At 36.3% G+C, this 16133-nt stretch overlaps 1 pseudogene; it reads right to left on the reverse strand.

The window, feature by feature from the left end:
- Positions 1–13989: 13989 nt before the first annotated feature.
- Positions 13990–15933, reverse strand: LOC110576389 (annotated as a pseudogene).
- Positions 15934–16133: the final 200 nt, after the last annotated feature.

A 16133-nucleotide genomic window follows, 5' to 3' on the forward strand; every position in this document is an offset into this window, starting at 1 on the left:
TCTATAATCAGGAACAAGACAAAGATGGCCACTCTCACCACTTTTATTCAACATAGTACTAGAAATCCTAGCCACAGCAATCAGAAAAGAAAAAGAAATAAAAGACATTCAAATTGGTAAGGAAGAAGTAAAACTGTCACTGTTGCAGATGACATGATACTACACACAGAAAACCCTACAGCCTCCAGCAATAAACTACTGGAACTAATACATAAATTCAGTAAAGTGCAGGATACAAAATTAATATACAGAAATCTGTTGTGCTTCTTTATACACTAATAATGAAGTTGCAGAAAGAGAAATTAAGAAAATAATCTCATTTATAATTTCACCAAAAAGAATAGAATACCCAGGAATAAACTTAACCAAGGAGGTGAAAGACCTGTGCTCTGAAAACTATAGATTACCAATGAAAGAAATTGAATGTGACATAAAATGGAAAGATATACCATGCTCATGGATTGAAACAATTAATATTGTTAAAATGTCCATATTACCCAAAGTAATCTACAGCTTCAGTATAATCTCCATCAAAAAACTAATAGTATCTTTCACTGAACTAGAGCAAATAATTCTAAAATTTGTATGGAACCACAAAGACCCCTAATAGCCAATGCACTCTTGAGAAAGCAGAACAAAGCTGGAGGTTTCATAATCTCAGATTTAAAGATATACTACAAAACTACAGTAATTAAAACAATATGGTACTGGCACAAAAATAGACACACAGATCAATGGAACAGAACAGAGAGCTCAGAAACAAACACATGCTTATATTGTCAATTAACCTCTGACAAAAGAGGCAAGAATATACAATGGAGAACACAGGCTCTTCAATAAACGGTGCTGGGAAAACTGGATAGCTGCATGCAAAAGAATAAAAGTGAACCACTTTCTTACACCATACACAAAAATAAACTCAAAATGGATTATAGACTTAGATATGAAACCTGAAACCACAAAACCCCTTAAAGGAAACATAGGCAGTAATCTCTTAGACATCAGCCTTACAACATTTTTCTAGATATGTTTCCTCAAGCAGGGGAAACAAAAATAATTGAGACTACATCAAAAAAAACTTTTTTGTACAGGAAACTATCAACAAAATGAAAAGGCTACCTATTGAATGGGAGAAGATATTTGCAAAGAATATATCTGATAGTGGGTTAATATCCAAAATATATAATTTATACAACTCAACACCAAAATAACCAAATAATCTGATTTTTGTATGTTGATTTTCTATCCTGAACCTCTGCTAAATTCACTTAGTTTTAGTAGCTTTTTTTGGTAGATTCCATCAGATTTTCTACATAGAAGATCATATTGTCTTAAAATCATGATATTTTAAATCATGACATTTTCTACATAGATCATATAGTCTTAAAATCATTTAGTTTTAGTTCTCCCTTTCCTATCTGGATTTCTCTTTCTTGCTTTATAGCAATGGACAGAACTGCCAGTCTACAGTTGAATATAAGTGGCAAAAGATTACTTTCTTGCATTGTTTCATGATCTCAGGGCAGAAACATACTTTCACCTTTACTTATAAAGTTAGCTGTAGTTTTCTGGCTGGCACACTTTATCAGGTTAAGATTTTCTTCTATTCCTGGTTTGCTGAGAATTTTTATCAAAAATGGATGGTGGATTTTGTCAAATGCTTTATCTGTGTCTACTATGATGATCATACGGTTTTTCTGTTTTCATCTGTTAATTACATTCATCTTTGAGAATCAGCTTGTCAATTTCCAAAAAAAAAAAAAAGGATACCATACTACCATACTCTGCCTCGTGAGCTCTAATTACCCTTTCCTCCCCAGACTCTCAGCTTGATCTCCTCTAATTACAGAGTTTAGTGGGCTCAGTCTGGGTTTCCCTCCTTGTGCCATGGGCTGAATACTCTCTCTAGACAGTAATCTAGGACTCACCTTATTTTTTTTCCTGTCTCTCAGGTATTACCACCTTTCCTTCAGTGATACCCAATGTCTTGAAAATTAATGTTTTATATGCTTTGTCCAGGTTTTTTAGTTGTTTTAGGCAGAAGGGCAAATCAAGTTCCTATTATTCCATCTTGGTTACAGGCAGAACCCTGTGGGTATTGAATTTTGTCAAATGCTTTTGCAGTGTCTATTTGAGAGGAATCTATAATTTCCTGCCTAAGGCCTATTAATGTTGTGAACTACATTGCTTGATTTTCAAATAGGAAATCAAACTTTCAATACAGGGATGAAAATAAACCATGAGTTAGTATCCTTTTTGTATATTGCTAGATTCTATCTGCTAATATTTGCTATGGATTTTTGTTCATGTGGTATATTAGCCTATAGTTTCCTTGTCTTTTATTTTTCTGATTTCATATCAGGGAAATTCTGGCCTCATAAAATGTGCCATGAAATGTCCCCTCCTCCTCTATTTTCTAAATGAGTCTGTGTATGGTTGATATTATTTCTTTCTTTTTAAGATTTTATTTATTTATTTGACAGAGAGAGACACAGCGAGAGAGGGAACACAAGCAGGGGGAGTAGGAGAGGGAGAAGCAGGCTCCCCATGTAGCAGGGAGCCCGACGCAGGGCTCGATCCAAGGACCCTGGGATCATGACCTGAACCGAAGGCAGACGCTTAACGACTGAGCCACCCAGGTGCCCCCAGTTGATATTATTTCTTAAATATTTGGTAGAATTTACCAGTCAAGGTACTTGGGATTGGTGTTTCCTTTGTGCAGAGGTTTTTAATTATAAATTCAATTTTAAAAATTGATGCAAAGATATTTAGATTCTCTACATCTTCTGTAGTCAGTTTTCATCCACTGAATTTTAAACTTTAATTACAGTATTTTTTTATTTCTAGGAATTCTATTTCATTACAATTCAAGTCTGCTGGTTCATTTTTATACTTCCTTGTTCTCTAGAGATATTTTAACCTTATCTCTTAGTTTTTAAACATAGAAGACATATTTTATAAACAGTTTAAAGAAATAATTTGTGTCTCATAAATCCAACATGTGAAGCCTTTTGGGAATACTACTGTTTTTTGTTTCTGCTGGTGCTCATTCTTGGTGCCTTGATATATTTTGTGCATAGTAATTTTGACAGTGGGTTATTCGTTATTCTTGGAAAATTATTTTGGGACATTCTTTTTATTTTTTTATTTAGGTGAAATTCACATAAGAGTAATCATCTTGAAGTGAAGAACTCAGTGATATTTAGTACATTCACAATGTTATACAATCACCATATCTACCTAGTTCTTAAATATTTTTGTCAACCCAAAATTAAAGCTCATGTCCATAAAGCAGTTAATCCCCTGGCAAGCACTAACCTGCTTTTCATTATTGATGGATTTATCTATCCTGGACATTTTACATTAATAGAATCACACAATATGTGGTCTTTTGTGTCTGGGTTCTTTCACTTAGCATGTTTTCAAGCTTCATCCACGTTGCAACATGTATCAGTATTTCATTAATTTTTATGGCTGAATAATACCCCTGTGTGAATAATTTGCTCACCTACTCATTCATTAATGGGTATTTGGATCATTTCTACCCTTTGACTATTGTAAATAGTGCTGCTATGAACATTCAGGTGCAAGTATTTGTTTGAATACCAGGGTTGAATTATCTTGGGTATATAACAAAGGGGTGAAATTCCTGGGTTGTCTGGCAATTATATGTTTAACTATTGAGTCACATTCAATAGTTTTTATTTTTCTAGAAGTCTGTTTATTTCATCTAATTTTTAATGGTATTAGTATGAAGTGCTTTGTAACATTCTTATTAATCTCTGCTATATCTCTATTTAAGTCCTTTATTTTATTCCTAATATTGCTCATTCAACTTGGTTTTCACAGAAATAATAATTTTACTTTTGTAGTCATGTTCCACTGATTGTCATAATATTAAAATTAAAGTATGGAATTACAATATTAAGTTCAATTGGCCCAAACAGGTTTGGAAAAAAATACAACCCTATCTTGTCTCTTATACCTCTCAACTGGTAGCAGCAAGACTATTCTGATTTAATAGAGAGAAGTTTATCAGCTGCAAGCATTTAGTAAGCCCTGGGCATCAGTCAATAGGTTTTCCAGAGGGACTGGAATGTAGAGATACAATTTTTAGCATATATCAAATTCTCTGTATGCAAATGAAAAGAGGTATGTTTCAATTTGCTGAAAAGCGTTTTAAAAATTGGAGTATAGTTGACAGACAATGTTACATTAGTTTCCAGTGTACAATACAGTGATTTAACAAGTTTATACATTATGCCATGTTCACCACAAGTGTAGCTACCATATATGCTTTTCAACCCCTATGTACTGTTTTTCACGTTCTCTAGTAATATAGTATTTCTGGTAGGGTTTTTTTGTTTTGTTTTTTTGTTTTTTCAGAAAAAGAGAAACTGTTAAGTTTGAGGGTTTCTCTTATATATTAATGAGCTTCCACATTCTTAAAATCCTAAGTTTTATATACCCATGTGCAAATTCTTGACCTATGTAATGAAGATTTCTCTAATTAAAAATAATTCATGTCACCTACATAACCTTGCAAAAATTCTATTTTGATGTCCATGCCATTAAAAAATTGTTATTTGTGTATTTTTTAAATTCCAGTATAATTAACATATAGTGTTGTATTAGTTTCATGTGTACAATATAGTGATTCAATAATTCAATACATTACTCAGTGCTCATCGCAATAAGTGTACTCTTAATCCCCTTCACCTAGCTCACCCATCCCCCATCCACCTCCCCTCTGGCAACCACCAGTTTGTTCTCTGTATTTAAGAGTATGTGTTTTTTTGTTTGTCTCTTTTTTTTCTTCATTTGTTTTCTTTCTTAAAGTCCACATATGAGTGAAATCATATGATATTTGTCTTTCTCTCACTGATTTATTTCATTTAGCATTATAGCCTCTAGATCCATCCATGTTGTTGCAAATGGCAAAATTTCATTTTTTATGGCTGAGTAATAGTCCGTGTGTGTGTGTGTGTGTGTGTGTGATCTATCCATCTATCTACAGATGAACACTTGGGTTCCATATCTTGGCTATAGTAAATAATGCTGCAATAAGCATAAGGGTGCATATATATTTTTGAATTAGTGTTTTTGTTTTCTTTGGCAAGGAAAACCAAAGCAAAATTAAACTATTGGCACTATACCAAAATATAAATATTTTGACAGTGAAGGAAACCATCAACAAAACAAAAAGACAACCCACTGAATGGGAGAAGATATTTGCAAATGATATATCCAATAAAGTGTTAAGATCCAAAGTATATAAAGAACTTCTACAACTCAACACCAAAAAAATCTAATTAAAAATGTGCCATGACCGGGGCGCCTGGGTGGCTCAGTCGGTTAAGCGACTGCCTTCGGCTCAGGTCATGATCCTGGAGTCCCGGGATCGAGTCCCGCATCGGGCTCCCTGCTCGGCGGGGAGTCTGCTTCTCCCTCTGACCCTCCTCCCTCTCATGCTCTATCTCATTCTCTCTGTCTCAAATAAATAAATAAAATCTTTAAAAAAAAAAAAATTTAAAAAAAAAAAAAAAAAAAAAAAATGTGCCATGACCATTTTGAAAAGAAGACCAAAATTTTGCTTTTGGTTTGGCCCCAAATGGGGACTAATAACTGTCATCCTAAAACTGAAGTTAACTAGATCATGAGCTTTCTATAAACATAATCCAAGAAAGCTGACTTGGTAAGCAGTAAGGAGAAATGCTGTGAAAACATCTTACATTAACTCATCATTTTTAAAAGATTTTATTTATTTGAGAGAGAGACAGAGCACAAGCGGGGGGAGGGGCAGAGGGAGAGGGAGAGAGACTAAGCAGACTCCCTGCTGAGAGGGGAGCCCGATGCAGGGCTCCATCCCAGGACCCTGAGATCATGACCTGAGCCAAAGTCAGACACTTAACTGACTGAGCCACCCAGGTGCCCCAACTTATCATCATCTTTAAAGAGATATAAACCACACCAGAGGCTGGCCAATAACAGGTGCAACAAAATAAGAAATATATATTTGGTTTCTGCCCTCTGCTTCTGAAACAGAGCTCCAAACTGTGGAAGGAGCTGAGATGCCCTTCAACAGACGAATGGATAAAGAAGATGTGGTTCATATATACAATGGAATATTACTCAGCCATCAGAAAGGATGAATACCCACCATTTGCATTGACATGGATGGAACTGGAGGGGATTATGCTAAGTGAAATAAGTCAAGCAGAGAAAGACAATTATCATATGGTTTCACTCATATGTGGATCATAAGGAATAGCATGGAGGATCACGGGGGAAGGGAGGGAAAACTGAATGGGAAGAAATCAGAGATGGAGACAAACCATGAGAGACTCTGGACTTCGGGAACCAAACTTAGGGTCACAGAAGGGAGGAGGGTGGTAACCGGGTGATGGGTATTAAGAAGGGCACATGTGGTGATGAGCACTGGGTGTTATATGCAACTAATGAATCATTGAACACTACATCAAAAACTAATGATGTACTATATGCTGCCTAATTGAACATAATTTTAAAAATTACTTAAAAAAAAGAAAAAGAAAAAGAGCTCCTAAAATTCTTATAATTTCCTGAGTGACAGGTGTGCTAAGAGCACTGTTATCTCTAATATTTGGTCTTTCACCATGGTTCCTGACACAGAATTCCTTGTAATTTCCTGAATGATGGAGGTGATAGGAGCAACTTAACACAGAGCTCCTAAATCCCTTGGAATTTTAGGGTAATAGGAGCATTTTTTGTTCTAATGAGGAGATTTTTGATATACCCCTAGACAGCTTCAGAAGGAGGACTGATCACCAGAAAGACGAAGCCATGATTAGAAGCTTGAAATTTTCAGTTCCATTACCATCCTATGTGGAGGGAAGAGGGACTGGAGATTGTGTTAATATTTGATCATGCCTACATGGTGAAGCCTTTATGAAAATCCCTGATTATGGAGCTTAGACAGCTTCTGGGTTAGTGAACACATCCATGTGCCAGGAGTGTTGTACAGCCCAATTCCATGGAGACAGAAGCTCCAGCACTCAGGACCTTTCCAGGACTCACTCTATGTACCTCTTCATTGGGCTGTTCATTGTATCCTTTATAATGTTATTTATAATAAACTTGTAAATGTAAATAGATATTCTTCTAAGTTTTGCGAGCTTTTCCAACAAATTATCAAATCTGAGGAGGTTCATGTGGGAACCCCTAACTTTGTAGCCAAGTCAAAGAGATGTTTGGATACCCTAGGGACCCACTACTTGCCAATGGCATCAAAAGTGAGGGCAGTCTTGTGGAACTGAACATTTAAACATGTGAAGTCTGACACTAACTCTGAGTAATTAATGTCAGAATTGAGTTAAATTACAGGACATCCACTTAGAGTTCAGAGTTGGAAAATTGTTTGATGTGAGGAAAAAAGGCTATATATTTGGTATCATAAGTGTTGTGAGTAGAGAAACACTTTTCCTTTAACATGAAAGATAGCAAGTATTGTAAATAATCAACAGATGAACATTATTACACATTAGAGCTAGTAACACTGTTCTTTGAGTTTAAAGATGACATAAGAGAAACACAGACATTATCATCTGGGCTCTCAAGATTTCTATACAATTCTTGCTCTGGTTGGCAAACTTTTCCATTCCAAACAGCTGCTGTTTTAAGCTTGCACAAACTTCTCCCATCACAGTCAGACTCAACAGAATGTCTTGCTTCCTTTATCAGAGGGGGAAAAAAATGTACCATTAAGTGTGAAATTTCATTAAGTGTGAAATCCATTAAGTGTGAAATTTCCTGCCTTAATACTCTAATATTTCTAATAATAGAAACCATATTTTCCTCCTTTCATCTTTCAGAGGTCAGTGTTTCCCCACTCCAATTCAAGTCTGTCTTGGCCAAAGCTAATACATCCTTTCCAAGACTTACATATTTTCACATCCAGTGCCAGCTCATTCACATATTTACATTTTCATTATCACTCCTATGATTATGACAATGGCCTCCATCTCTACACTGGAGTGCACTCCCTTCCATATCCACTTCCTTCCATATCGAACTCCATCAATGGTCCCTTCTCTCTCCTGTGTCTCCCTGTCTCCCATTGATTTCCTTAATAAAATGGATTGATTGGTTGCTGATTTCATTGAACATCAATAATTGTGGACACTATAAAAAATTGGAAAACAGACAAAAAGAAAAAATATACTTTAAAGATACCCATAATCTCGGGTGCCTGGGTGGCTCAGTTGTTAAGCATCTGCATTCAGCTCAGGTCATGATCTCGGGGTCCTGGGATCGAGTCCTGCATTGGGCTCCCTGCTCAGCGGGGAGCTGTTTCTCCCTCTCCCACTCCCCCTGCTTGTGTTCCCTCTCTTGCTGTCTCTGTGTGTCAAATAAATAAATAAAATCTTTAAAAAAAAGATACCCATAATCTCAACACCCAGAGATAGATATTCTTGATACCTTGATGTCTATCTTTTTCCTCTCCATCTCCAATATTTGTTGTGGTAGCCAGCCTCCAAGACGGTCCCCAATGATTCCCACCTGCTGGTATTCACACCCTTGTGTAGTTCTTTCCCACATTGTAACAGGGTTTGTCTGTTTGACAAATATCAGATGACAGAAGTGATAGTATGGCATTTCTGAGATTAGGTTAAAGAAGACTGTGTTTTTTTTTCTTTGTCTCTGTCTCTACACTCTTTTGGATGACTCATTGTAAGAGAAGTCAGCTGCCATGTCATGGAAACATTCAGGCAGCTATTGGTTTGCCCATACGGTAAGGAAAAGAAGCCTCTGGCCAATAGCCATGGAGGAATTAAGAGATGACAACAACCATGTGAGTGAATTTGGAAGTGGATTCTTTGACCCCGTCAAGCCTTGATATGACCACAGCCCTAGCCAACAACTTGTCAGCAAATATGTGAGGGGCTCTGAGCCAGAGCCACTCAGATAAGCCATTCCCATATTCCTGACCCTCGAAAACTATGATACCATAAAGTTTTTTGTTTGAAGCTATTAAGTTTTGGTATAATTTGTTATGCATCAATAGGTAATTATTACCGTAGTGTTCAGGAACCAGCTTCTTTCAAGAATATATTTCCATGTACAGAAATCTGTTGCATTTCTATACACTAATAATGAAGCAACAGAAAAATAAATTAAGAAAGCAATCCCATTTACAAATGCACCAAAAATAATAAAATACCTGGGAATATACTTAACCAAGGATTAACTTAACTAACTCTGAAAATGTCCATACTACCCAAAGCAATCTACAGATTTTATGCAATCCCTATCAAACTACATTTTTTATAGAACTAGAACAAATGATCCTAAAATTTGGATGGAACTACAAAAGACACAGAATAGCCAAAACAATCTTGAAAAAAAAAAAAAAGCTAAAGGTATCACAATTCCAGATTTCAAATCATACTACAAAATTATAGTAATCAAAACAGTATGATACTGGCACAAAAATAAACACATAGATCAATGGAACAGGATAGAAAGTCCAGAAACAAACTCACAATTATATGGTCAATTAATCTTTCACAAAAGAGGCAAGAATATGCAATGGGAAAGTCTCTTCAACAAATGGTGTTGGGAAACTTGTCAGCTACATGCAAAAGAATGAAAGTGGACTATTTTCTTATACCATACACAAAAATAAACTCAAATGGATCAAGGACCTACATATGAGACCCGAAACCATAAAAATCCTAGAAGAGAGCACAGGCAGTAATTTCTCTGACATCGACCATAGCAATATTTCTCTAGATATGTCTCCCGAGGCAAGGGAAATAAAAGCAAAAATAAACTATTGGGATTACATCAAAATAAAAAACTTCTGCACAGCAAAGCAAGCAATCAACAAAACTGAAAGACAACATACTGAATGGGAGAAGATATTTGCAATTGACATATCTGATAAAAAGTTAGTATCCAAAATTTACAAAGACCTGATACAACTCAACACCCAAAAACCAAATAATCCAATTTAAAAATGGACAGAACACATGAACAGACATTTCTCCAAGGAAGACATCCAGATGGCCAAGAGACACATGAAAAGATGCTCAACATCACTCATCATCAGGGAAATGCAAATCAAAACAAAATGAGATATCCCCTCACACCTGTCAAAAACACAAGAAAGAAAAATGTTGACAAGGATATGGACAAATACCATACGATCTCACTCATGTGGAATTTAAGAAACAAAACAAATGAACAAAGGAAAAAGAGAGAAAGACAAGCCAGGAAACAGACTCTGAACTATAGAAACAAACTGATGGTTACCAGAGGGGAGGGGTTGGGGGATAGGTGAAATACGTGATGGGGATTAAAGTGTACAGTTATCATGATGAGCACTGAGTAATGTATAGAATTGTTGAATCACTATATTCTATACCTAAAACTAATATAACACTGTATGTTAACCACACTGGAACTAAAATTAAAAACTTAATGAAAATGAAAAAACAAAATAAAACAACAAGGAATATATTCCCATATATGGCAATCCCACAGCTAACATCATATTCAGTGGTGAAAAGCTGAAGGCTTTTTATCTAAGATCAGGAACAAGACAAGGATGCTCAGTCTCACCACTACTATTCAACATAGTACTGGAAGTCCTAGCTAGAGCAAGCAGAAAAGAAACAGAAATAAAAGGCATCCAAATTGGAAAGAAAACATTTAAGTTGTCTCTATTTGCAAATGACATAATATTATATATAGAAAAACCTAAAGACTCCATCAAAAAACTGTTAGAACTAATAAACAAATTCAGTAATATTGCAGGATACAAAATTAGTATACAAAAATTAGTTACATTTCTATATGCTAACAAGGAACTATCCAAAAAAAGAAATTAAGAAAACAATCCCATTTATAATAGCATCAAAAAATAAAATACTTGGGAATAAATTTAACCAAGGAAGTGAAAGGTCTACACACTGAAAACTGTAAGACATTGACGAAAAAAATTAAAGACACAAAGAAAAAGAAAGCTATCCCATGTTCCTGGATTGGAAGAATTAATACTGTGAAAATGACCATAATACCTAAAGTGATATACAGATTCAATGCAATTCCCATCAAAATTCCAATGGCATTTTTTTCACAGGAAAAAAACCACTCTAAAATTTGTATGGAATCACAAAAGATCCCAAATAGCCAAAGCAACCTTGAGAAAGAACAAAGCTGGAAGCATCATCACACTTCCTTGTGTCAAGTTACATTACAAAGTTATAGTAATAAAAAACAGTATGGTACTAACATAAAAACAGATACAGACCAATGGGACAGAATATAGGGCCCAGAAATAAACCCACATATATATGATAAACTAATCTTTGACAAGAATACACAGTGGGGAAAGGACAGTCTCTTTAATAAATGGTGCAGGGAAAACTGGAAATCCACATAGAAAAGAGTGAAATTTTACTCTTATCTTACACCGTACACAAAGATTAACTGGACATGGATTAAAGACATAACTGTAAGACCTGATACCATAAAACTCCTAGAAGAAAACATAGGGGAAAAGCTCCTTATCATTGGTCTTGGCAATGACTTTTTGGAAATGACACCAAAAGCACACGCAACAAAAGCAAAAACATGCAAGTGAGACTACATAAAACTAAAACGCTTCTGTGCAGCAAAAGAAAGTATTAATACAATGAAGAGGTAGCCTACAGAAGAGAAGAAAATATTTACAAACCATATATCTGATAAGGGGTTAATATCCAAAATATATAAGGAATTCACACGATTCAAAGCAAAAAAAAGAAATACCTTATTAAAAAGTGGGCAAATGACCTGAATAGACAATTTTCCCTCAAAAAGACATACAAATGGCCAACAGGTGTATGAAATGGTACTCAACATCTGTAATCACCAGGGAAATGCAAATCAAAACTGCAATGAAATATTATCTCACACCTGTTAAGATGCCTATTATCAAAAAACCAAGCAATAAATGTGGTGAGGGTGTGGAGAAAAGAGAACCCTTGTATACTGTTGGTGGGAATGTAAATTGGTACCGTTGTGGAAAACAGTATGGATGTTCCTTTAAAATTTAAAAATAGAACTGCCATATGATCCAGCAATCTCACTTCTGGGAATGTATCCAAAAGATATGAAGGTCAGTATTTCAAAGATATACCTGCCCTCCCATGTTCATTGTAGCATTATTCACAATAACTAAGATATGGAACCATTTAAGTGTCAATGGATGAATGGATAAAGAAAATGTGATGTACATACACACAATGCAATATTATTCAACCATAAAAAAGGGAAGTCCTGCCATTTGCAAAAACGTGAATGAACCTGGAAGATATTATGCTAAGTAAAATAAGCCAGAAATAAAGACAAATACTGTATGATCTCAATTATATGTAGAATCTAAAAAAGTAAATCTCATAAAATCAGAGAGTAGAACACTGGTTGCCAGGGCTTGTGGGGGGGGTGGCGGGGGAGGGAGAGATATTGGTGAAAGCATACAAACTTCTAGTTATAAGATGAATAAGTTCTGGGTGTCTAATGTACACTATGGTAATTATTATTAATAATATTTTATCATATACTTAAAATTTGTTGAGAGTAGATTTTAAGTGATCTCTCCCCACACACAAAAATGGTAACTATATGAAGTGATGGATGTGTTAATTTACTCAATTGTAATAATTTCACAATGTATATATATATAAAATCATCACATTGTACACCTTAAAAAATCATGTTGTACAACCTAAATATATATAATTTTTATTTGTCAATCATACCTCAATAAAGCTGGGAAAAATTAAAAAGAACATACTTCCAGATCTATAACTATGAGCTCTATATTACTATAATTAATGCCTGTTATATTTTATTTTAAGGATAAATCATAATTTGCCCAGTTGATCCCCTACTATTTCATACTTAGGTTGCTTCCAAATTACAAACAATATTATGAATATAATTGATATATCCATACATTAAATATTATAGATTAATAGCATTATTTCATTGGAATAAATTACTGAAAGTAGAATTGCTCATTTAAAGTCTATAAATGTTTTTAAACTTTTAAAATACATGATCAAATTCCCTCTCACAAATACTTTTTTTAATGCTTGAAAGAATTCACCTATGAAACTCTATGTAGTATTATTTCTGTTTTTATTTTGTTTTGTTGTTTGGTTTGTGGTAAAAAAAAATTTATAGTTATTTGACAATATTTTCCATAGTTACTAACTTTCTACCTTTCTTGGGTCAATTTGTGTAATTTTCCTCAGGATTTTAAATGTATAACATTCTCTCTCTCTCTCTCTCTCTCTCTCTCTCCCTGCTATGTCTACACTATGTCTGAGAGGATGTTAATTGTGTGATTTAGACCCCAGGATCTGAAATCAATCTATCTAGGTTTGAATCCTTTAACTTGGGCAAATTACTTACTTTTTCAATATTTCCATCTGTAAAATAACATCTGCTTCAGCACCTTCACCAGGTGTTGTATGGATGAGATTAGTTAATATATACAAGCATGTAGAACACTTAGAACAATCCCTATAATATATTTAGCCCTCAGTTTTTAAGCTGAGACATACATTTGTTTTCTGGGACTACCATTACAAAGTACCACAAACTGGATGGCTTAAAACAACTGAAATTTATTCACTCACAGTTTTGGAAGTCAGAGTCTAAAATCAATTTTCTATAGGAAGCTAATCTCTCCAAAGTTTCTAAGGGGAGAATCATTCCTTGCTTCTTCCAGCTCCTGGGGGCTCCTGATATTCCTTGGCTTGTAGCAGTGTAACTCCATCTGCCTCCATCTTCATGTGGCCTTTTCCCTTGTGTCTCTCTGTGTTGTTTTTTTTTCTTAAAGAAAAGAGTGGAATTTAATCTTTATTTACAGGACACTGCAAGAGAGGAGATTCCACATAGAAATAAGAAACCCACTGAGAGGAGGAGCTTCATACAGGTTGTACAGTTTGGAACTGGTCAAGTAGAGTTTTGTTGTAAAAAGTGCTACAATAACAAAACACATTTAAAAAGAGTGTTTAGTAGAGAAACAGTAAGACAAACTTCTACCAAACAGAGTACACAACAAACAACTTTCTGCCTCAGCTGTACAATCTTAAAGTTAAAGGTCCTGGGAGTGTCATCCTGAACTTGGAACGTTTAGCCTTCAGAGGTAGTTTCTGGCACAACATTCTGATCTTCCTCTTCCTCTACAGAGAAACACTTCTCAATCAAGTTTAATGAAGCTTTCCACACAGACTCATTTTCATGGTTTTGTAGAGCTTCAATTTTGTCCAAACCTGCACATTCTTCAATCATTATACTAAGTTTCTCAGTTTCACCTAGTTTCTCAGCAGGCTGAAAGATGTTTGAAATGGCATCCAGAATAACCAGAATAATTTTGGTATCTTTTGCAGTTAAGAGGTTCATCAATGGTTCTATTATGCCACAATGAATGAGGTATACAATCTGTTCAACTGTCCCACCACTTGTATAGTTGGTCACAGCCCAGACAGCTTCCTTTTGTGTCTTTTTTTTTAAGATTTTTTTTTAATTCATTCGAGACACAGAGATACAGAGAGAGAGAGAACATGAGCAGGGGGAGAGCAAAGGGAGGGGGAGAAGCAGGCTCCCCGCTGAGCAGGGAGCCCAATGCGGGGCTTGATCCCAGGACCCTGGGATCATGACCTGAGCCAAAGGCAGACGCTTAACCATCTGAGCCACCCAGGCGCCCCCTTTTGTGTCTTAAAGTCTGCCTTAGAGAGAACACCAATGAGGAATGGGACTAATCCATGATTCACAACTTGCTGTATCTGGTCCTGGCGACCAGCTGTGATGTTTGACATTGTCCACATAGCTTCCTTCTGAATATTAGTTTTGGGGTTCGTTAGGAGGCTGGGAAAAACAGCAAGTGCTCCTGCATCTATTACAACCTGAGTTCTGTTCATCTGTCCCAGTGACAATATTTCCTATGGCTCTTAGCACAGGAGTCACAATGGGCAATTCAGTAGCTCCTAGAAGCTTCACAAGCTGGGGCACAACTCCTATTTTCACAACCATTTCAATCTGTTCATTTGGACCATCTGTAAGGTAGGAAATGGCCCAGCAGGTATCTGCCAATACTTCTGGATCATCATGATGCAGGAGACGAACTAAGGTAGGAAGAATCTGCTCAACAGCATCTAATGGGGGGGGGGGCAGGATTCTTATTGCGACAAAGGTTTGAAAGTGTCCAAGTAAGGATACGTAAGTAACCACATGCTAAAGATGACATATCAGGAACTGCAAGGAGAGCCAATAGTGGGTCAACTGCACCATACTTGATAACCAAGTCTCAAAAAACTGAACCATCACCTGCAATGTTTCCTAGAGCCCATACAGCTTGTTCACTGATGTGGGCATGGGAAGATGCCAACAGAGAAATGAATGCTGGGATAGCACCTCCATCTACCACAGCCTTGGTCTGTTCTGACGTCCCAGAAGCAATGTTAGTGAGAGCCCAAGCAGATTCAAACTGAATGGGACTACAGTCAGTTCTGCCCAAGAAGGACACAAATTTTGGAATCAAACCAGCCCGGATTATGTTGTCCATGGGGGGCTGTTTTTCCTTAGAAAGCAGTTTCCTAGCAGCTTGAGTAGCCTGGAGCTGGCTTTCCAAATTGTTGCTATTTATGCCTTTGACAATGTCATCAATAGACCAATTTACAGTGCCCTGGTTGTTGCAGTTTTCCTATAGTGGAGATGTAGCCTCATCAGGAAACGAGCTTAGTTTCTCCTTTTCAGCATCCGGTCATCCTTCTTAGCTTTCCTCAGCTCCACATTAACTTCTATTCGGCGCCGCCTCATTTCTGTACTGTCTTTCCCCTTGTTCTTGAATCTGTTAAGGCGGGCAGCTGGTGAATTAGCATTCTTGTTGGTGGACATGGTTATGAGACAAAGGGAGAAAGCTACATGGCCGGCACAGGCTTCCACAGGAGGCGGTCCGGGGTGCGCAGGCTGCGGGTCAGCTGCCCTCAAAACGTCCACCACGGATCACCCCAGAGACATTGTTCTCTCTGTGTTTTTCTGTGTGTCCACCAATCACTGTGTGTGTCATTCTGTCTGTCCTCTCTTCTGTGTGCTCA

This window comes from Neomonachus schauinslandi, chromosome X (genome assembly GCF_002201575.2).
Source record: "Neomonachus schauinslandi chromosome X, ASM220157v2, whole genome shotgun sequence".
In the NCBI taxonomy this organism is placed as follows: domain Eukaryota; kingdom Metazoa; phylum Chordata; class Mammalia; order Carnivora; family Phocidae; genus Neomonachus; species Neomonachus schauinslandi.